General features: G+C 39.3%; 1 long non-coding RNA gene across 1 annotated transcript; it reads left to right on the plus strand.

The window, feature by feature from the left end:
- Positions 1-9,362: 9,362 nt before the first annotated feature.
- On the plus strand, positions 9,363-17,616 carry LOC115928080. Its single transcript, XR_004065866.1, has 4 exons — positions 9,363-9,510; positions 12,722-12,828; positions 16,824-16,896; positions 17,237-17,616. It is a non-coding gene; the product is annotated as an uncharacterized LOC115928080 (long non-coding RNA).
- Positions 17,617-23,117: the final 5,501 nt, after the last annotated feature.

A 23,117-nucleotide genomic window follows, 5' to 3' on the forward strand; every position in this document is an offset into this window, starting at 1 on the left:
ATTATAATATATTAATATTTAAAGTAAAAATCTTGACAGCATATGCCTGTTTTCTCCCAATGAAAATGATGTTTGGATGTTAGCATTTTTATTGAAGGAGTTAAATTGGCAACATAATATTTTGTTTAAAGCAGTATATTTCTACAAAGAAATGTATATTTCCATTTGTGATGATTTAAAACAAAAACGATGAAGATCGGTAGTAAAACAAAAATAACATTGTTTTCAATTTTAAAGAAGACGACTGTTCCGGCCCTTAGAAATGTCCAATCCTTGGTCAAAAGAGAACTTTTCGGCCATTTGCTCTACGATATTTATACTTGCATGATTTACATACAAAGTCAGCGTATGAAAAAAGAGGAAGGGAATATTTTACACATCTTCTCTGTTTCCGATTTATTATGTTTCTCAGTGGTTCAGAATTTTCTTGCGTCATGTGATGGTAGTTTAGCGACGGCTTGTACATGATCATTTGAATCCCTGAACCTGTTATAACAAATAAATGAAACATGAAGTGTTTATTTCGAAGCAGTATTTTGAATGCGCACCTGTTACACTGCCCGATGATAATACATAGACTACATTATGATATTAATCGTTAACAAAATCATGTCACTCGTGCCCGACGACATTGTAACATACTTTTGACGGGGATGAATTAAATGAATGATACGCGTTTATCTGGACATATTCAGATTTCCTAATAATTTACGGATTTTTATTGTTTTGCAAAGACTCACTGGCACATGGTTTCAATCGATGCAAGTCATTCCCCTAAGAAGCTTTATATGACCATATTTTAGTAATTTCATACAATGTTTTAAAAAGGGCTCAAAAGTATAGACCAGTTTTCGAAAGGCCCCCCTCTCAAAAATGAAATGAAAGCTCTTATGACTACCAATCATGTGAAAGAATATGTTTTGACTAATACGTGATGATACAAATTTTGCCGGGAAACCGCCTACTAGTTGATAAATTATTCTATCCTATCTATCATTTTGATGATTCCAGAACCTTGCAGAACACACCAATATACATATATGCTAGATGATCAACCTCTTCTTATCGATTCCACGACGTTTCTTTCACAATGCAATCGCATGACCAGAACTGATCTATACCTTTAAACGAAATGATAATTACATGATTTATGTAGCGAAAGTCAGAGGAGAGGAAAACATATTCCAAAATGTACGTCGTTTTTGTGGTATAATCCCATCATCTACTCGTAACAGGCAGAATAATAATTCGATAGATCATGACAGCTTGATGATTTTCGATGTGTTCCAGGCTTTCCATTGGATCCTTCGCTGGTGGCATAGACATACTCTTCTAAATCCTGATCTACCACAATGCTGGGAACGAGGTACCCATCCCTGTCTTCCAGGCCTTCCTGTAAAGATCTTGCGGACATCATTTCCCTGCTACCGACCATAACATCTGTGGACGAGTAGTGGGCTTCAAGGCGTCTTGGATTGCTGGCACGTAGAACGATTGGGCTACCACCACCACCACCACCACCACCACCCTCGGCCCCGTCTGGAACAATATAGTTACTGTCATCTATGCAAATAACTGGGTTTGACCTGAGCGAAGACACGCCGATTCTGTTTATGGATAGACTCTCCTGCAAGGGGTCTTTTCTTTGTGCAGGATGGCGACCCGTTGGAATGGGACATGATTGTAATATGATGTCTGGGTTATCTGCTGCTCTTTGTGTGGGGACGGGATGCTTAGCCCTCCTGGTGATATTACGGTTCCAAATTCCTTTCATGGAGACATACATTTTCCGATTTTCGTTATTGTTGGCATTTTCAGTCGGGCTTGCAACTGCATTGCTACCGTTTTTTGACCGACAAAACTTGAGGTAGATGGCAAAGCAGAAAATGATAGCAAATAACACCAACACTAAAACAACCAACGTCAAAACTGTTGTCATCCCAAATGTTTTATCGAGGACAGGGTCAATTGTTTTATTCGAATAGTCTGACATTTGAGTCATGACGGTTAAGAGTGATTCCGACATCATCACCTTCTTGCGTTGGTCATCCGTTATCAATTGACATCTCACTAGCACGGGTTCGTCTGTCAGAACCTGAACGTCTTTGATCAGCAGCGTGCTCGCTTTGGTGGATTGCGTTATCTCCATGCTGCTGATGAGCTCCTCCGGATCGAACAGCCTTGAAGACACATTCCATTGGAACGTTCCTCCTGGTGCTTCCAAACTTGCGATGCAGACAAACATGGCATCCATCCCCTGCTGGATAACACTGTACATGGGATCAACGCGGACGCCTTGATGACGGACTGGGGCTAATAAACCCGATTGTGTCTCCTGCATGTAAGAACAGGACGTCTCCTTGAAGGGATCCTCGCCTATGGCTCCCATCAAGGCACACGTGAAGTTTAAACACTCCATGACATCCTTCAGCATCACTCTCGCTGTCACCATCTCGCCAACGAAGTACTTGCTGAGAAGCTCCTTCCCATTGCAGAAGAGTGTCGGCGAGGCATCTGGATGATCAAAGGCAGACCAACTGCACCTGACCTCCATCTCAACCTCGTCTACATTGATCAAATTCATCATCGGCGGTATATAAGACGCAGAACATTCTAGAGAATGCGGAAGATTCGGTTTTTTTGATTTTGCAGAGACCGATGTAGCCAGTGCACTCGAGAAATCATATCCAGCAAGTACAATCACCTCTCCTGCCCAGAGCACCTGTTTGTCCAACTCTGTGGTAGAACTGTAACACATATAAACCCCGCTAACATCCTCACTTGCCTCATATACATGGAGGGAGTAAATACGATTCACATCGTCAACGCTTATATCAAAGTTATCCAATTCCGTTCCATAATCGAAGAGGACATCATTCTTGCTGATGAAACGGCGGTAGCGAATGGATAACCAATAAACGTCATCGATGGTGCTGATTCCAGCTTGACACGCTAAGGTCACACTCTCTCCAGTATTTACAGTGACTTGTTCAAATTCCACATCGCCGATATCCAGAGAAAGCGAAGCTACGTTGTAACAACTTCCGCAGAGTACCAAGATACTTGTGAAAACTGAAGTCAAATTCTTCATGTTTATTCATGTATTTTACTGTCTTACCAAAAGCCTGCAAGTTCACAAGGTAGAATGAGAAAGCGTCGGATAGCAGAGAGCTAAATCATTAACATTGGACCGATTTGTTGTAATTGAAATGATTTTCCAAGTCAAATTGATAAAGCAGTATACGAAATAAAGGATTCATTTCCAGCTTAAAAACGAGATTAAAAAAGAATCACGTTTAACTATAGGCCTTTCACGACTGAAGTAACGACTTCAACGTAGATAGGAAGCACTACAATAGATAGTGAGGACTGAGGATGTTCATTTTACGGATGTTCATTTTACGGATGTTGCACAACTTCTATTTCCGGAAGAAAAATACAGTGATATATCCATCACCACTATCACCAGATACCGTAAACATCGACCTCATGCCATGGTCAACTACATTTTGTCGGATTGTATATGACTTCATTTTTCATGAACAAAAACAACAACAGTAATAATGATAATAATTATAACAATAATAACAATGATAATAATATAAATAATAATTGTGAAAAAAATGATAATAATAATAACAATAATAATAATAATGTAGGCCTCTTTATATAGCGTATACAGTTATGTAATTAACAGAAATGGTGAGTTTTTAAATATATATATTTTTAAGGTAATGAGAGATTGCTGGTTACAAATTATATAAATCTGTGTGTATTATTGCGAATGTCAGTTTGGGAGCTGCAGCTGTGAATGCCCTTTTGTATACCAAGTATAATTTAAGGTCATCATTTCAGGTCTGCAAACTTAGACTTTGTTGTGGCATTAACATCAAGATTTTGAATTTTTAGCATAATTTCAAAAGCGTTTGTTTAAATGCCATGAAACTTGTACACAGGGGCTATCAAGTACCACAGGTCATATGACACAAATTCCGGGGGCGGTATTCTGAACCCTGTGTTATCTCTAATATTGTTGTATCTTTGGAGATAAGATAAAGTTGGTATTCTGAACACTGTTGTAACTTTTGTGTTATCTTTTGTTGTATCTTTTCTCTCATCTCATTGGCCGCGCCTGCGCTCATAGCTTGGTGCGCTTGTAATTGTGCTTATTAGTAATAACATGGCGCTTAATCCTCATTTGCATATGCGCACGGGAGATAATATGTCGAGATAATTGGTATTCTGAAAGTTGTTGTATCTTTTATCTTATCTTATCTTGCATGGTATTTACAACAATATTTACAACAGGTAGGGGGTTGTTGTATCTTTCGTGGTGATATAATGGCGGCAATATTTCTTGCCCAGAACCAACTTTGTGCCAATAGACGAGTTAGAAGAAGATAATGTGTTGACCGGAAACATCAAAGATGAGAACTTTCTAAGAAATTAAATGCTAGGATAGGACTATTTTAATGCTCTCATCTTAACCAATATAGTGAAAGCGTGATTTGTCTTCATGATCCACATTCAACAGCGCATAATGATGACGCGCGTAATAAGTGCTCAAATAACTAATTACGCCCAAGATTAGTATGCGCTAGGCGCATCTTCAGATATGGCATAAAGTATTCCTATTGGTTGATCTACTTATCATGCTTATATAAAATAGATTTTGATTGGTAGGGTCCATAAAAATGGGCGTGTCATCAATAGTCAAAGATAAGATAGAGGCGGTCCTTCAAGAGATAACACAGGGATAAAACAATGTTCAGAATACCAACTTACAACAATATTAGCGCTGTGTTATCTCTGGAAGATACAACAAAAGATAACACAAAACTTACAACAATGTTCAGAATACCACCCCAGGTCACAAAGTCAAGGTCAAAGGTCATTTTAGGTCAGTAGACTTGGAATATGTTTTCACAACTTAATATGAGAATTAATAAACCATTTTTTGTTATCAATCTTGGTACAAATTATAGTAAATAACTCTTCTGATGATTTTTAGTCAATATTCACCTCAAAATGCGAATTATATTCAGAGGATTTCATTTTGGGGGCCTGCTAAAGGGCCATCCTGCCTATAAATAATGTCACAACCTCAATTTTTGATCATATCGAATTGCGTAATACAGGCGAGTCCGCCGAGAGCGTTCCCCTTGTTTATTGATTGATTGATTGTTTAATTGCTTTTCTGATGAATAGATGTATATTGTTAAATTGATTGCTAGGAATATAATGATTGTTAGTTTTATGGAACTTAGATCTACTGATTTACATCTTGCGCGAGAAACAAGTTAGCTTTTACGATCGAATTCCTTCATAACCAACGAAGCATTTGCTCTATCTTTTCAACCAAGTATTGCTACTCTATTTTAACATGTAAAAAGTAATGATGTTTAAGGGAATGGAGAAAAGTGCGCATTTGAATGATTATTATGTTCCTACTCGTAGCTGGTGCTAGCCCCACTATTCTATTTCGTATTCACTTGTTTGTTTTACCTGACTGCTAAGAAAACATTATATGCTAGTAAGACAAGCAACCAGGGGACCGACGGCTTTAAGTCCTCACCGATGGACTGGGTATGAGGATTAATGCCTTACCAGAGTGCACTAGCGCATCGACTTAGTTGAACCTGGAATCTTCCGGTTACGAGATCACTGCTCTACTACTGAGCCATCTACTTTTTGTTATATAACTAAATTGATAATGATGTCAGAATCCACATTGCTGGGAAAAGAAATCAAAATAAAAGATTTTTTTGGTGATTTTCTATTTGATTTCTCTTTAAAACGACATAACTATATTGGTGTAGTTGCATACTTATGGGTCCAACCATTAGGGGGCACTGATGTCATGGGGAAGGGGCAGTCCCATTGATTAGCAGAGTTTGACCGGCCCTGAGTACAATATGGCGAATACTGCTTTCTTGTACAAGGAAAGAATAATAAAAAGATACACCATGTCGTGACCAGTAGAATATGTAATTATTTTGTGTACAGGTGTGTATCAATTAAGATATGATTATTACATCTGGAGACCGACCTTTTACGTCAATGGTTTGAATAGAACGGTTTAATATCAAAAAGGAAGACGAGTTTCGGTTACAGATAAATCAATAAACTCGGACGAAGCTCAATCAATCGAGACCCATTCCATTCTTGTATCCATGATTTTGATGAAAATGAAAGGAAAACATAAACTAGTAAGAAATTAATAATACATTATTGAAGGTGGAATTAGTTTACATAGTTATACCTGGAGGTACGATCAATTTTCAAAATATAAAGGAAGGTACGTCAAACGAAACAATAAAGGTCACATGCCTTTTGCACACGAGGCGGTATTTTCCTATTACCGTCAGGAATTACGCGGTCTTTGATGCACCATGTGTGTGGATGACATCGATAAAGGAAATAACAAAAAAAACAAAAAAACGAAAACAACAGGAAAAGGAAAAGAAAAAAGAAACCCTGCACAATGAACAGTGCACCCTCTGAGGTAGATTTGAGGTACGAACGGGTGTAATTCACTTCACAGGCTTGAGCGTCAGAGCCTGGCGGATACCGGCGCTATATAAATATCCATATCATGATCATTATTATTATTATTGGCGCATGTAATAGCGCAATAACAATCATCGTGTGTAATTGGCATATAAGGTGAAGGTTCGTCAATCTTGAGGGTTTTTTCATCATGAAAGATGTGAATTGTATGGAACCAGCCTTCGAAACAAGAAGGACCATAGCCATCACTATGGAATATGCTCGAGTCAGAGGATATTGAATTTCAGCGGGCATGGAAGGTGGCGCCCTCTTGTTCAAATACAGCTTTACAAAATATGATTTGAAATGATAGCTTACTGTCTTTCAAAAAAATCACGGCATAACCTACTTTACAGCCTTACTTATTTACGCTAATTTGTTTGGGAGAAGATATCAGGAAAATACAAAGTAACGAGATAGTTATTCCAGTTAAAAGGATGATTGATTCTTTCATTTAATAATTTGTTTTTTTTAATAAAAATTATAGAGTGAGATTGTTTGAACGTACCCCTCTTCTTAACCTATTCCTACACGACGTTAATAAATAATATGTCTACTCCGCATCCTATGAATAAAATACCAATTACAAATCAGTGTTCCTTTGTGAAGAAGTCAATTCTTTGTCAATAATTATTTGAGTGCAATTATTTGTCTACGTGCGTGCCAAATTTGATAGTTTTATCACAATATGGACAATGAAATTGCAATTTACTGCCTGGCGGAGGGGGGGGGGGGGATTCGTTGTGATGTGGCATATTACAACTCATGTCATCTATATTACTTGGTGTCGTATGAATAACAAATATAAAGATTGTTCCTATCGTGGTTATGAGTTCAATCTATTTTTGTTTTCAAGTTGTCATGGAAAGGTACTTCTATCCACGCTTTGATTTCAAAATCAATTATATTTCAATTAACAACGAGCGGACGAGAGAGAAGCAAGTGGAAGTATCAAAATTACATCGTCACAAAAGAAATTACAAGTTGTGTTAACAAATGATATAGTGGCAAAGCTGCAGGGGGCTACGGGGGCACAACCTCTACCGTATGGTGAAAAAAGAGAAAATAAAAGAGAGTTACAGAGAGAGAGATGGGGGAGTAAGAGGTGGAGATATAGGGGCAGAGGGAGGGAGAAAGAAAGAGAGAGATTGGGGGAGAGGAAGGGAGGGAGCGAGAGAGAGAGAGAGAGAGGAGAGAAAGCATGAGGAGAGGGGGAGTGGGAGGGAGCAAGAGAGAAAGAGAGAGAAAGAGAAGAAAGCGTGAGGAAAGGGGAAGGGAAGGAGGGAGGGAGCGAGAGAGACAAAGAGTTAAAGAGAAGAAAGCGTGAGGAAAGGGGAAGGGAAGGAAGGAGGGAGCGAGAGAGACAAAGAGTTAAAGAGAAGAAAGCGTGAGGAGAGGGGTAGGGAAGGAGGGAGGGAGCGAGAGAGACAAAGAGTTAAAGAGAAGAAAGCGTGAGGAAAGGGGAAGGGAAGGAGGGAGGGAGCGAGAGAGACAGAGAGAGAAAGAGAAGAAAGCATGAGGAGAGGGGGAGGGAAGGAGGGAGGGAGCGAGAGAGACAGAGAGAGAAAGAGAAGAAAGCGTGAGGAAAGGGGAAGGGAAGGAGGGAGGGAGCGAGAGAGACAAAGAGTTAAAGAGAAGAAAGCGTGAGGAAAGGGGAAGGGAAGGAGGGAGGGAGCGAGAGAGACAGAGAGAGAAAGAGAAGAAAGCGTGAGGAAAGGGGAAGGGAAGGAGGGAGGGAGCGAGAGAGACAGAGAGAGAGAGAGAGAGAGGAGAGAAAGCATGAGGAGAGGGGGAGTGGGAGGGAGCGAGAGAGAAAGAGAGAGAGAGAGGAGAGAAAGCATGAGGAGAGGGGGAGTGGGAGGGAGCGAGAGAGAAAGAGAGAGAAAGAGAAGAAAGCATGAGGAAAGGGGAAGGGAAGGAGGGAGGGAGCGGGAGAGACAAAGAGTTAAAGAGAAGAAAGCGTGAGGAAAGGGGAAAGGAAGGAAGGAGGGAGCGAGAGAGACAAAGAGTTAAAGAGAAGAAAGCATGAGGAAAGGGGAAGGGAAGGAGGGAGGGAGCGAGAGAGACAAAGAGTTAAAGAGAAGAAAGCGTGAGGAAAGGGGAAGGGAAGGAGGGAGGGAGCGAGAGAGACAAAGAGTTAAAGAGAAGAAAGCGTGAGGAAAGGGGAAGGGAAGGAGGGAGGGAGCGAGAGAGACAAAGAGTTAAAGAGAAGAAAGCGTGAGGAAAGGGGAAGGGAAGGAAGGAGGGAGCGAGAGAGACAGAGAGAGAAAGAGAAGAAAGCGTGAGGAAAGGGGAAGGGAAGGAGGGAGGGAGCGAGAGAGACAGAGAGAGAAAGAGAAGAAAGCATGAGGAGAGGGGAAGGGAAGGAGGGAGGGAGCGAGAGAGAGACAAAGAGTTAAAGAGAAGAAAGCGTGAGGAAAGGGGAAGGGAAGGAGGGAGGGAGCGAGAGAGACAAAGAGTTAAAGAGAAGAAAGCATGAGGAGAGGGGGAGGGAAGGAGGGGGGACGAGGAGAAAAGGAGATGATAACACCCGACCCTCTCGCATCCCACTCTTTATCGATACCCTGGTTCGCCGGCTCGCCGCTTCATGTTGGCAGTACTCCCTGCATCTCTGGTCTATGGTGGCCCTGAAGGGACATCGCGAATAGACTAAATCGCGAAAAATTGGCGATAAAATTCACGATATTGTAAATTTTATCGCCAATTTTTCACGACGAAATTCACGAAATTCACGATATCGTGAACTTTATCGTGAAAAGTTCACGACAAAATTGACGATATCGTATATTTTATCGTGAAAAGTTCACAATAAAGTTCACGATAAAATTGACGATTTCGTATATTTTATCGTGAATTATTTTCTCCTGGCCTGGGCGGTTCGTAAACAAAACCAGCCCTAGCTAGCTTGATTGAAGACGATTATTATGACGAGACGTTTTTACGATGATTTCTGTGAAAATGGTAGGTTTAACTTCATATTATACTCTATTTGTATTTTATCTTTGACAAGATAGGGATAAAAGTAATTGCACAGCGGAAAAATTACCCGGTATGCAATTAATGGTCTAGATCATAGATGCACTCAATGGCAATGCATTTTCCCATACATTCATTTCCATGTTGTAATATCCTGATATAGAGTCTAGATCTAGGTCTAGACCTAGTATTGAGTTATGTAATTGATCTAGATCTCGATCTAGGCCTACTTTTATTAGTAGGCCTACGAACTAGCACACTCAATTTCTCAAACTGAGTCTACAAAGACTGACAGAGTCCATTGCAATAGCACACTCGTACTCGTCGACTAGACGCAAACTGAGCTGAGCTGAGCTGATTCAATTCGATGTAGATATTAGGCAAGCACCAGATCTAACTGTTATAGATCTACAAATCATGATAGATAAATACAAGGGATCGTTTAACAATGTTAAGTCTGACTCTGAGATGCAATCATGCATGGCCCTAGATCTATGTGTTATTTATAATATTACTAGATCTATGTCTGTGATACAGTGTAATATCATTATTTTATGACAAGATTAGGGGCGCTGGTCCGAGAATGAGGATCGTCTGCATAAACAAGGATATCCTAGTCGTAAAAACGGACAAATTGCGTTCGCGAACGTCTTTTTTTCATCGGCACTCTGCGGGTTTCAGGTTCCCAGCGCGGGCATCAGGATTCAGGGCATGCAAAAAAACAGATTCCTTGTAAGAAAATAACCCCAGTCTCCTTGGCACTTGTTCAGAAACGTGTCTAAAATTTGACCCGTAACTCCGGCGTGGAGATACCCTACTATAACATACCCAAAATGAAGTAAATATTCATTAAATGTCCATATAAGATCATGAGTTAAAAGTCGTTATGTTTATTACCTGTTTCGTGTCAATTTTTTTGTCATTTTTGGAGTATTTTTTGGAATAACAATGATATTACTAGATCTATACACTTTTTCTCAGGTTTCACGGCAAACCGCTGCACAATACAAGTGCAATAGTTTAAACATATTTGTGGCTTACACCCAGTAAATAAGATCGATTGATCGATCCGTAATTGAAAAACAAGTCAGAAAAAATCTTGGAACCAGCGGGATTTGAACCTGCCATCTACTGCTTGCCGGGCAGGGACTCTACCACCAGGCCATCACTGGTCCATGGCACAGTCACGATGAACTAGAAACAAATACCCAAGGGCTCTCCTGATTCATTCTGACTTATTAATATTCATTAGTCCGCCATAGGACAATAACTTTTATAAATGTAATGCTTCCTGGGAGAAATTTCAATAGTTTAAACATATTTGTGGCTTACACCCAGTAAATAAGATCGATCGATCGATCTGTAATTGAAAAACAAGTCAGAAAAAATCTTGGAACCAGCGGGATTTGAACCTGCCATGGACCAGTGATGGCCTGGTGGTAGAGTCGCTGCCCGGCAAGCAGTAGATGGCAGGTTCAAATCCCGCTGGTTCCAAGATTTTTTCTGACTTGTTTTTCAATTACAGATTGATCAATCGATCTTATTTACTGGGTGTAAGCCACAAATATGTTTAAACTATTGAAATTTCTCCCAGGAAGCATTACATTTATAAAAAAAAAAAAAATACAAGTGCAGTTCGATGGTGAGTTGCGGGCGGGCGCACGCCTGTGTGAAGTTATCTACCGTAATGAGGATCCGAGACATTACTTCACACAGGCGCGCATCCGCCCGCAACCCACCATCGGTTTGCACTTGTATTGTGCAGCGGTTTGCCGTGAAAAGGTGTAGGTATACTGATATCATCGTTTTTCCGAAAAATACTCCAAAAATAACAAGAAAATTGACACAAAACAGGTAATAAACATAACAACTTTTAACTCACGATTTTTATTTGAATACCTTGAATACCTTGAATACCAAAGCTTCTGGAAGAAAGCCGTCTCCAGCTGCCAAGCTTCCAGGTCTAACTTCAAGGGGGGGGGGGGGATGTCCCAGCTTGGCCGGGTCTTGCACCATAGTCATTTTACATCTGAATCTTGCTTGCTGGGTCATATCAGGATTGTCATAATTGGAGTGTCAACTGGGAGAAGGGTGAATGATATTGCTCCTTCTTCCAGTGTTTGGACATTTAATGAATATTTACTTCATTTTGGGTATGTTTTAGTAGGGTATCTCCATGCCAGAGTTACGGGTCAAATTTTTGATAGGTTTCTAAACAAGCGCCATCTTCTTTTATGGGTTGTCCGTCTTCTCGAGGATTTATCGCCCCTTATGTGAAAGTCTCTGTACAAAATTAAGTCAATGTAAAATGCATCAATAAAAACATCGAGGAATCCGTTTTTCGCATCACCAACGCGCGGATTGGAAATTGGAAACGTCTGCGAAAATGCAGATGATCCTTATTCTTGTACCAGCTTCCCTACTGAATATTGAAGCCCTAAACAAATTTCGCTTCAAAATGATCATGAAGTGGCTCAAAAAAGTAATAATCTTTGAGTGACCGGTTTTACCATACTTATTTTCCTGAATAGACTAGGCTCAGGCCCTAGTTTATCAAAACCGTTAGGAAAACGCAAAGTTTAATTTCGATTTCCAATCATAAATAACTTGATAATCAGACAGACGATTGGTTTGTAAAAGGCACGGGATTCCTGACTGACCTAACAGAGGCTAAGCTAAAGGTTTAAAGGTTTAAAATTATGATTGCAGCATGAGCTAAATCCATGATTTTGTTTCAGAATCTGAGGCAATGTTACCGAGTCACTTTAAGTTAGATCTATATTACTATTAGGTATTTACTAGTCTATTTAGTGAATTTCGGCTAGCACCCAGGCCAGGGGCCGGTTTCTCGAAACCGTCATAAGTCTAACTTCTTGACCAAATCAGCTTTAGTAAGCTACTTGTCCGCTACATGTTTAACTAAGACCTCTTTTCCAAGATTAAGGACAACATCCTGACTAAGTACTACCGTATGTACTTTTTAGTTGATGGGCAGCGAACTCGTAGAGTCCTATGATGCATGAAGTCTAACCGTAAACGCTAAAGGGTAATCCAATCACAGTGTGATTATCTTACCAAAATTCATCTCTTGGAGTGAAAAAAAAAGTGTTATGATGTTTTTCTTTTTGTTTTATAATGTGCAAAGTTTATCACTAGATTTTGTTTGCATATGTTTCTTTTATTATTCATTCAACAGATTACCTGGTTTGCATTCATGCAAGCAAGCCCTACAACTTGTAGTACAACTGCCATGTATCAACACTCCATACAAACCAGCTCAGGATGATGGGAACTAAGCTGAATGTATCCTTATTGAGTGTATGCGTTGAAATGATAACAAAATAAAAATTATCTTAGATAATGATGGGTTATAGATTGCTAAGCTGCTGTTACAGACACTGATGTTGTTTCCCTTCATATCCCTCGCATTCCCTTCTGTTTAACAACCCCTGGGGGCTGGCATAAGATGTTGTTTTCTTTATGAAGGAGTGTTACTACAGTCGAACGGCTTGTAATGCTTTTTTTTTAATTGTCCTTGCTAAAAACCTTGTTGATACATATGATAATATAGTTGGGAGAATTCCGGAATTAAGCAGATCATTTTTTCAAATTTTGATCATTAATGATAGCCTGTTTTCACTCAAACTTTCAGATTATCTTTAAATGTATATCGAGCATTGAAGTCACTACCTTATCACCATTTTCTCTCATCTGAACAATGTTAACAAGAACCTTAAATGAAGCTTGCACAAGAAATACTTTTATTTGTAAAGGTATGAACTAGAAATGTCCAATAGACACCAGTTTAAATATAAAAAGGACTACTTTATTTTTAAGACCTGTTAGAATTGTCAATGGAGAATTGGGCAGTTACCCTTTTTGTTTAAAAGTTGAAATGCAGTGTACATACCACATGTATGCTCATCTAAAGGTCTGTTAAAATGAGATCTGCTTACTATTCATAAGGACCGCTATTCATAAGGACCGCTATTCATAAGGACCGCTATTCATAAGGACCGCTATTCATAAGAACCGCTTTCATAAGGACCGCTATTCATAAGGACCACTATTCATAATTTGAGAAAAGGGTCATTATTCATTAGGGTCATATTCAAACATGTAAGAACCGCTATTCATAATCGAATAGGAGGGTTGCTTTTCATAATGTGAGAAGAGGGTGGCTATTCATGATGCGGAATGAGGGTCGCTATTCAAAATACGAGAAAAGGGTCATTATTCATAAGGACCGCTTTCATAAGGACCGCTATTCATAAGGACCACTATTCATAATTTGAGAAAAGGGTCACTATTCATTAGGGTCATTATTCATACATGTAAGAACCGCTATTCATAATCGAAAAAGGGGGTCGCTATTCATAATACGAGAAGAGGGTGGCTATTCATAATACGAGAAGAGGGTGGCTATTCATAATACAATAAGAGGGTTCGCTATTCATAATACAGAAAGGGTCGCTATTCATAGAAATTAAATAAGCAAACAGAATTATATTAAAGGTAAAAGTTTTGGTATGGGGTCGTGAATTTGGTTCAAATGAACATATTGGAAGCACATGCGATCCTACAGTATTCAGTGATCGTTGTCGCGGTTGAAATCAAGTTTAAAGAAGAAATTGTAAATAATAAACTCTCTATGTTGTATAGCTCCCTCTAAAGGTCAAGATATTAATTTAGCATTAAAACAATGTTTCTTGACTAAAATCGACCGATTGGCTATTCCCGTTTGGAAATTATATATCACAACTGCATATTCTGAGATGTTCATTTTAGCAGCTACCATTGGATGGCCGTATAGGCATTGATATTCAAATTTTCTCGAAAGCAGAAGTGTTTAGGGGCTAAATTTTCTAGTGCTTAAATGCATCCTTAGGGCATCCAAATATATCAACATTTTCAAGAATCGCTATCCGGCCATTTTCAAAATTCCCAAAACTTTGTATTACCTTTAAGAAAGGGGGGGGGGGGGGGGGAACAAATTACAATAGGTGAATAGGATTGGGTTTTACTGTATTTTTTGTCACCACAGGAGCGGGGCAGATTCATAAGCTACATGAAGGTAATGGGGATGTCTCTATATAATCATCAAAGATAAAAGGTACAATATACTTTAAAAAAAGACATACCGGTAATACAGGGTACGCCATCGTTCGCATAACGCCTAACGGTCACAATATATCATATCTTAATGGCTTAAAATCTTGAAAATCTAACTTCCTTACTTATATGGAAAATATATCTTGCTATATTGTGTATAATTTATGAAAGGATGGTATATAACCAGGCGCGGATCCAGGGGGGGGGGGCCAGCGGGCCTTGCCCCCCCCCCCCCAAAAAAAAAGAGAGAGAGAGAAGGAAAAGAAGGGAAAGAGGGGAGAAAGGGAAAGAAAGAAGAGGAAGAAGAGTTGCAATTTTCCCGCCAACAAGTTGTAGTTCGGGGGGGGGGGGGCAAAAAGCCCTTGCCCCCCCCCCCCCCCCTTCCCCCACCCCCCCAAAACGGGGGAAAGGAAGGGAAAGGGAAATAGGAGAGCTAAAAGGGAACAAAAAAGAGGAAGAAAAAAAGAAGGGGAGAACAGTTACGATTTTTCCCGCCAATAAGGTGTAGATCAGGGGGGGGGGGGGGGCTTGGTTTATTTCTAATTCAATAGCGGTGATTTACAAATGCTGCTGAAATGACATAATTTTCAGAGATTTTTTCCTCAATGTTTAGTAAATTATACTTTTTTATGCGTTTGTTGGAAAATGGCAAATTCATGAAGAAAGAAAGAAAGAATAGTGAATTAAATGCCTAAAACCCTTGAGCTTCGGGGGCTCCACCCATCAACCCCACCAGGGGCCCTAAGGCGGGCCCCTGCATGCTTATGTGGCCGTTATAAAAGGCTCCGTCCCGTGGACCCCCACGCCAATTCATGTCCTGCCAGTGTCACAAATAAGGTATCAAAATATGCTCAGTTGACTGTTATTAAATGCCTATACCCCCTGAGCTTCTGGGGCTCCACCCCCTGGACCCCACACCAATTCTTAACCTGCCAGTGTCACAAATAAGGTATACAAATATGCTCACCTGACTGTAATTATTGCCCAAAGCCCCTGAGCTTCAGGGGCTCTGCCCCCTGGAGCTAACCTAATTTGTGTCCTGTCAATGTCACAAATAAGGTATGAAAAGATGCTAATCTGACCGTAATTTATTGCCCAAAACCTCTGAGCTTCTGGGGGCTCCGCCCCTGGACCCCACGCCAAGTCGTGACCTGTCAGTGTCACAAATAGGGTATAAAAATATGCTCATCGATGGTAATTTAATGTATAAAACTCCTGAGCTTCTAGGGGCTCCACCCCTTGACCCCCGCAGGGGCTTCTCCCAAGACCCCACGCCAATTTATGCAATGCTCTACCTAATCGTACATACCTACCCCCCCCCCCCTCACCTACTTTAGAAATGTTCAGCGGGGCCTGCATGTAAGAGTGGGGTGGTGCAGATCTTTTTTGTCTATCCCCTTGACGAAAATTGTTGGTAATATGTACTTGTCCTAAGGGAATGCTGCAGGGAGGGTGGGCCGAATGGCGCAGCGTGGTTGGACTGATTGGGGGTAGGGGTGATGTACATTATTGTAGCACGCCTTTTTTCTTTATTTCTTCAAAACTGTTTGTTTTTAATAAATGTTTTCGACAAATATTCAAGGCCATGTATCATCCCCCCCCCCATCGCTACGCCACAGCCATGGGAGTGGGGGTGTCCCCTTTTCAAAATTCCCCTTTCTTGTTATTATTTTGTTTGCTTATTTAATTTTTATGAATAACGACCCTCATTCCGTATTATGAATAGCGACCCTCTTCCCGTATTATGAATAGCAACCTTCTTCCCGTATTATGAATAGTGATCCTCATTCCGCATTATGAATTGAGCGAGGTTACCATTTCTATAATATTGGCATCAAGAGAACTGTACTGGTACATTGGTATGCTTACGAGTCTTAATGTTCTTTTAATCAGGAACAATGTCAAAGACCTAAATGTATGACCTTTGAAATATTTCAAGTCATACATATTTTCAAGTCATTGTAAATGTGCAATTCATTTGATTTCAACCCCAAAAGTTTTCTGCAATACTTCACTTTATGTGTAAACCATTGGTAGGATCTTAACACATGAGTAACTAGTATTCCAAAGCTAACCACTTGATATAATAGATGTTAAAACAGTTATTTAGTGTATATGTGGATGCTTTTCTAAGTTTAAACAAAAATTGTTTTGCTCCTTGATTTCACAAATTCTATAATGCACAGTACTTTACCAGATTGCCTCTTACGGTAAGCAGGGTATTCATGGAGCATTATCGAGATGGCATCAGGAAGAGAGGTATGAACTATGAAACAATTTTTGTATACGTGATGTTTTTGTATTTGTTATAATTTTATTCATGGATGTACCTAACCCGAAATATAAATCTTTCAAAAACCTGGAACATTTCTTAATAACATAAAACCAACCTTCATGTATCATTGCTTTGAATGGCATGCTTATAAAATATCTGATAATGCTATTGCATAATTTTAAATCAACTGTTGGGGGCTCCTGTTTATGTATCATTATATGATTGTTTTGCACATGTAAGCGTTGCTGGGTGGAATATTATTATAGTATATATTTAATTGTATTTAGGATTTAAACTGTGATATATTTATCTTTCCCTTTATAGTGTTCGGCAGGTGAAGCGCATTTGTAGAAGCCTCGGACTTCGACGCCACTGCCCAGAATCATCTGAACAAGACATTGCCCAAACTATTTGTCCGATGCCCTCTCGCCTTATCCTTGCTGATCACACTGTCCACCACTGCAATGTCATCAAGCTGCTCGGAGTGTTTATGCAGTCCAATATCAAATTGTGTCCTTGTAATGCCCTTATTTAACTGTTTAGCAGCTCAATAAATAGTGTACATTCAGAGCTTCTTACTAAAGGTATTACAAAGTTTTGGTAAGGGGTCTTGAATTTGGTTCAAATAAACATATTGGAAGCATATACTATCCTACAATAATCAGTGATCGTTGTCGCGGTTGAAATCGATTCTAAAGTTATGAAATTATAAATAATTAACTTTTTATGTTGTATAGCTCCCTCTCAAAGTCAATATATTAATTAAGCTATAAAACAATGTTTCTTGACTAAAATCGACCAATTAGCTATTCCGGTTTGGAAATTATATATCACAACTACATATTCTAAGATTTTCATGGTCGCAGTTACCATTGTAAGGTTAATTGTTCAATTTTTCTTTGACAAAATACATCAGTACAACAGAATTTAATCAAATTGGGCAGGGATTATTCATGAGAAATGATAGGTTGATAGGTTGATAGGTTGTTGAGGAACCCCCGAAAATGTCCATACATGTATATAGCAATTTCTTTACTTTGACTCTAAAACTTAATGCTGGCACTCAATAAAATTTGACATTTGAGAGGGGATCTGAATTTGTTTGTATTGATTACCTTGCCCCTCATGAGGACTCAGGGGCAGTGCTCCCCTAAGGGTCTCTTGTACGTAGTGTTGCCAGATGTTTATGCATGAGGGGGGGGGGGGTATATTAAAAAAATAATCATCTGTGGTACATTTTCGATGTAGGTACCCAAGGGCACAAGTGATAATATAGTAATATAATATAGTAATTGATGTGGCCACTAATTTTACAGGCTCTGTTAAACACAAGGTCCATTGATCTCTTGTTATACATGTATGTTGTAATGAAGGTATTGAAATGATATTGATATGCAATTATGGTTCAAGGGGAAAAAATATTTGCGTTCATTCCAAAGTTTTCTCTCCACTATTTATGTAAATTGTTTAGGAATTGTTCAGCTCTCACATTGCTGAAGCAAATGGTCATTTGATGCCAAATAAGATACTCATATGTTTGCAATTTTCCATTCTCAAATAAGCAGGGGCGGCGATCCCGGGGGGGGGGGGGGGGGGGGGGGGGGGGGGGGGGGGGGGGGCGGGGGGACGTGTTTAGGGGGGGATCTTCCCCCCTGAAAAATTGAAAAAGTGAGAAAAAAGTGTATAGCAAATACTGACTAAAGACTGTAACAAACTTTTAGGCTCTGGAGGGCCCTAGAGTGCAGCGTTTATACAAATAAAAATGCAAAAATCTTCCCGCATAATATTCTTCGAAGTGTACAGTAAATATTCTAGAAAAGTGAAGTGTGAAAAAGGTATATTGCTTGTTTTTATACTATTCTTTTGCTAATTAAAGTATGTAATTTGTTAATACAACAAAACTTCAAAAACCTGTGAGGGGATAGTCACTTCCGTAACCTCTACCCTCTTGTTCTCTTTGCTCTCTCGCCTTGGCCTTATGATGAGGGAGGGGGGGGGGGGGGGGCTTGGGGGCAGTTGCCCCCCTAATAAAATTCAAACTTGATTTATTTCTAACTCGATACCAGTGATTTACAAATGTTGCTGAAATGGCATGGTTTTTCCCTGAGCTTCTGGGGGCTCTGCCCCCTGGACCCCACTAAGGGCCCTATGGCTGGCCCCTGTTTGCTCATCTGACCGTGATTGAATGCGTAAAACCCCGAGCTTCCGGGGGGTCTGCCCCCTGGACCCCACCAGGGTCTCTAAGACGAGCCCCTGGATGCTCATCTGACCGTTATTAAATGCCTAAAACCCCTGAGCTTCATGGGCCTACGCCCCTGGGCCTACGCCCCTGGACCACACGCCAATTGACGCTCCACTTGCTATGCTCGCTTTGCTCTACCTAATAAAATACTTTAGCCTCCCCCTCTTTGAAAAACATTCCACGAGGCCTGCATGTACAATGTTAGAGTGGGGATGCAGATTTTTTTTCCCCCCCCCCCCAACGTTTTTGTTCGTTATACGCCACTGCTCCCCCTTCCCTCGCATTTCGTCCCCCCCGGTCATGAAAAGAAATCGCCACCCCTGCAAATAAGCATTACCGCCAATTATGTTATTAAATGTACTTCTTCTGTTTTGTCTTACACACTAAATAGATGGGCATTTTTAAGCACATTTTTTAAATGTTCTTGAAAATCTATTACAAAAGCTGTGTGTATCAACTACAGATCTATTTTCCTATGTTCATACTTGGTTATACAGTTTATATTAAAATAACCTAACAAATGTTACCATAATCATGTTTGGTGTTGGTAATTACTTCATGTGTCAACAAACACTACACGTTTCAAGTGTAATCAGTTTTTGAGAGGTTTCAAGAAATGTAAAGTGTTAGCAGCCCAAATTTTGTGGCAAAAATTAACACACACTTCTGCAAATATTTGTAAAACAATATGTTTGAAGATGAATATTGATGACAGAATGCCCTATTTGAGTTTACTGTTGTAGGCAGAAAACCCCAATTTCAGTTTCTTAAATTTTGCAGCAGTTTTTGTTTCAATATCACTTTATTAACAATCATGATTATAGTACATACAGTTGTATAGATACTACAAGTAGAAAAGAGAAGAAGCCCAGGTCATGTATTATTATTAACAATGCAGGGCTAATACTTCATATTATTCATACTGAAATTCGTGATGCATAATGTAGACAAATATTAACGGACACGTATAACATATCGTCTGTTTGGGGGTCACAAGGGCCCTGACTCCATGTCAAAGTAATACAGATCAATGCCACTGTGGCTCCAAACAGACAATGTTACATGCATTCAAAATGAATAAATAGAATTTAGAAACAATATACACATGTATGTGACTGATATGTGTAAATTACATTATAGAGAGAGAAACAAATTAATTTTATCTGAACTCTACATTCATAAAAAAAGCTGTAGAACAAGTATGAATGATGAATTAAGCATAACAAGAAACAGGACCAAGAGGAATGATAGGAAGCAGAAGGAGAAGAAGAAAAAAAGAATGAGAGAGGAAAAGGGGTAGGGGAAGGAGAGAGAAAGAGGGGCAGAAGAAGAAAGAGAAGAAGAAAAATAGAAAGAGAATAAAAAGAAGGGAGAAAAGAGAAGAAAGGAAGAAAAGGAGGGATCAAGAAACAGGAAGAAAAAGAGTAAGAATGTATATGCATTTATTAAGACTACAGAAGGCTGTGGCCCTCCCAACATGGCTTATCCTTAGAGCAGTATATTGAAAAGGAAGAAGTTACTGCAATCTTTGATACGGTGTAAAATACGTTCAGAAATTATACAGACGTGTCCTTGTAACAAACACAATCAAACAAGATCAAATAATTGGATCAAATTACCATACAAAATGAGTGCTTCAGAGCATGTTTGTGGCTTTTGAAATGATGTTGCTGCATATAGAGTTTTGGCAAGAACTGGATTAGGAGTTGAATGATCATGATCGATGATCGTAACTTGGTCAACATCCCAATTAATTCCTAATTTAATTCTTCCTTTTCTTTCTACTGTGATTCACGAGAGACCAGACAGCTATAATAAAAAAAAATAGTGGACACAAGATATATCATTTAAACCATGAGCGTTTATTCAAATCTGTGCTAAAATCTAGCCGGGAAATATTCCAATAACAGTCACATGTTAACAATTAAAGGGATCGTTTAACAATGTTAAATCTGAGATACACGGCCCTACGTGTTATCAGTGTCTGTGATATGGTGTAATATTGAAGCCCTAAAAAAATTGCGCTTCAAAATGATCAAGAAGTGCCTCAAAAAAGTAAAAATCTTTGAGTGACCGGTTTTACCATACTCGTTTCCCCAATAGACTGTAGTGTTATGAAAACCGTCAGGCGAACGGTTTTCAAAATTTGTAATTCCAATCATAAATATCTTGATAATCAGACAGGCGATCGGCTTGTAAAAGTCATGGGGCTCCTGACTGACCTTAAGGTTTATAATTATCATTGCATCATGAGCTAAATCCAGAATTTTATTTCAGAATCTTAGACAAAGTTACCGGATCCCTTTAAGGTAGTCTATTTATAAAGCGAAAGACTGCCGCTTTTCAAATTACACTACATTATCATCAAACTTGTCAAATGCGTTGATGTTATTGTCAATGATGATGAACCGACGATGTCAAAGAAACAATTAGGGTCTATTCTGTCGATGACGACAAAGGTAGAGTTTCTGATGATCTCGAAGAAACAAGATTTGACGATGTGGAAAAGAAGACCCAAGTTTCTGACGATGTCGAAGAAACAAAAAGAGACGATGTGGAAAAGAATAGCAACATTTCTGATGATGTGGAAGGTAAGCGTAAATCCTGACCTTCAAACAAAGAACGGAAATTGACGGTGTAAATATACAAACTGGGGTTTGTAAACTGGGGCTTGTATACTGTCAAACAGAAAGATGGCGTGGTCTTCATACACAGAAACGATGTCGATGATGGCGAAAGTAAAGTTATCATGATGATTATGAACGAAGAAACGAATGGTCGATGTCAAAGGTAGAGTTCTGATGATGAATGAAGACGGAAGGTCAATGTTGACGATAAAAAAGGAAAATGGCGACCTTCAAACAACCAAAATAAGGTTTTCAGCGCAAAAGTGATGATGCAGGCAAGTCGGTCAAACTGTTGCTTTATTGATATATTGCCGAAACAACACAATACAAAAGAAATATCACTGGATACTGAATGGTGCCAAATAAGCAAAGGTCCTCCCGTTACCACTTTCTCCCATTGCCAAACAGTACTGTTGATCGATTAAATCCAATTGCGTCACATCTATTTCATGCTTGTAGTCAGTAGCTCCTGCAATAATAACATAAAGAATACATTTTTGATTACCGGTACACAGAGAAACAGAATTTAGATAATTATTTGGCAGAGAGATTTTCAGGATTGAATACAAGTTTGATTTTGCTCCAGAAGTTTAGATCTATCACTGCATCAGTGTCACAAATTATCAATTATCTCCAAGCTCCGATACAGTTTTACATATTGTTAGTGTTACCACGTACGGTTAACAGTCCGTGTCTGCATGCATGGGCCTGGCCATGTACAATTTTTGGTTTTATATTTCTTAAATAAATATCTTTCAAACCCTGCTCTGCAGTTGCAGTACCATCACTCTGGAAACAATATCCGACCTAGGCCACACATATAGTTTCCTCGAGTTGCGTCAACAAAGGGTAAAATATCTTGGTCAGTTATCTAATTTGAAAACAATCAATGCTGGTGTTCCGCAAGGTACCAAACTTGGTCCGATTCTATTTATTGTAATGATCAATGATGCCTGTAATGATGTTAACTTACCAATTTATAAATATGTTGACGACTTAACGATTGTAGAAAGCCGAAAAGTAACATCTCAGTCTAAACTACAAAATGCAATCACTGATCTATACCAATGGTCAGCTAAAAATAATATGACATTGAATCCGTCCAAGTGTTTCTCTATGGTTATAACATTTATGAAAAATTGTGATGAACAAACTTCAATGTTCATTGGCGACAAAGAATTAATTTATGTTCATCAAGCCAAAGTCCTCGGAATTATTTTACAATCAAACCTAAAGTGGGATAGTCATGTATCCGATCTCACAAAAAGGTGTAATAGGAAGTTATTTATGTTTCGTTGCCTTAAGAAGTATGGATTGCCTGTAGATGACCTTTTAC

Source organism: Strongylocentrotus purpuratus, unplaced genomic scaffold (genome assembly GCF_000002235.5).
Source record: "Strongylocentrotus purpuratus isolate Spur 01 unplaced genomic scaffold, Spur_5.0 spur5_scaffold_21, whole genome shotgun sequence".
Taxonomy (NCBI): domain Eukaryota; kingdom Metazoa; phylum Echinodermata; class Echinoidea; order Camarodonta; family Strongylocentrotidae; genus Strongylocentrotus; species Strongylocentrotus purpuratus.